Source organism: Propithecus coquereli, unplaced genomic scaffold, assembly GCF_000956105.1.
Source record: "Propithecus coquereli isolate 6110/MARCELLA unplaced genomic scaffold, Pcoq_1.0 Scaffold289, whole genome shotgun sequence".
NCBI classification, from domain to species: domain Eukaryota; kingdom Metazoa; phylum Chordata; class Mammalia; order Primates; family Indriidae; genus Propithecus; species Propithecus coquereli.
The window spans coordinates 723,466-724,625 of record NW_012148496.1 but is presented as its reverse complement, the minus strand read 5'-3'; the positions used below and the strand labels follow the sequence as shown (position 1 = coordinate 724,625).

The window sequence follows — 1,160 nt, the reverse complement described above, 5'->3', positions numbered from 1 at the left end:
ACACATATGTGTAAGTTTTATTATAGTAAATTGTTATAATTGTTCTATTTTATTATAATTTTTGCTAATCTCTTACTGTGCCTAATTTATAAATTAAACTTTCTCATAGGTAGGTATGTATGTCTAGGAGAAACATAATATATATAAGCTTTAGTACTATTTGAGGTTTCAGGCATCTACTACTGGGGGAACATTTGCCCTGCAGATAAGTGGGGACTTCTGTATAAGGACTTTTCAGATAAAAAACAAAATACAAAAGCAATGGAAATTAGGCAGACTAAAGAATGAACAATGGCCTAGTAAAAAACACTTTATGAAAAAAATTTATAATCAATGACTTAAGTGTATTCCCTAAGCACTGAAAATAAAAATAAAGCTTAATAGAAGAAAAGTAAGTAAGAACTGAAACACTACTGTATGGTAATTCTGAAAAAAGGACCTATATAGCTAAATTAAAAACTAAGGCAAGAATGACAACACAAACCACCTGTCCTTACCTTGGATCAATGACTTCCGGATAGGCACATACTCTCAGAGTTTTTGAATTTGAACCAACAGCATATAAACCACCACCTGGATGAAAAGCCACTGCTCTAACAGCTTGTGTGTCTTCCAAGGTATTAATACAAACGAACTGCTTTTTTGATTTGTCATCCTATGGAAAGAATAAATATAAAAGTCATCCTCTCAAAAAAATGAATTTGAATGAATTCATCTTTATCTCATTCTAAATTCATCTGAACTGTATTATTCCTGTTTGGTCATTTTATGTTCACTACCTACAATCATATGGTCTTGTTAAGTGGCAAATCCAAATTAATACTAATTTTTCTATTTTTCACTACTCACTGCTAAATTAAGCTCAGATAGTTCATAAATATTCAAGTTTTTCCTCACTTACTAAGATAAAATATAAGAATAAACATTTATTATCATATTAAGTTCTCTTTAACCATCAAGGAAAAAAAATAGTTCACATATATACAAGTTCTAACAAAAAACAGAACACCATTTGTGTTTCTTTTTTTTGATGAAAGGGTGGGGGTTTTTGAGGAGGGATGCTCACAGCCTTGTTTGTTTTTGTTGAGACAGAGTCTCACTCTGCCACCCTGGCTAGAGTGCAGTGGCATTATTGTAGCTCACTGCAACCTCCAACTCCT

At 31.9% G+C, this 1,160-nt stretch overlaps 1 protein-coding gene across 1 annotated transcript in view; it reads right to left on the bottom strand.

Annotated features, from left to right (window-relative positions):
- Positions 1-1,160, bottom strand: part of WDR47 (WD repeat domain 47) — a 72,639-nt gene that overhangs the window by 27,027 nt on the left and 44,452 nt on the right. The gene's annotated exons all lie outside the window — the stretch shown is intronic.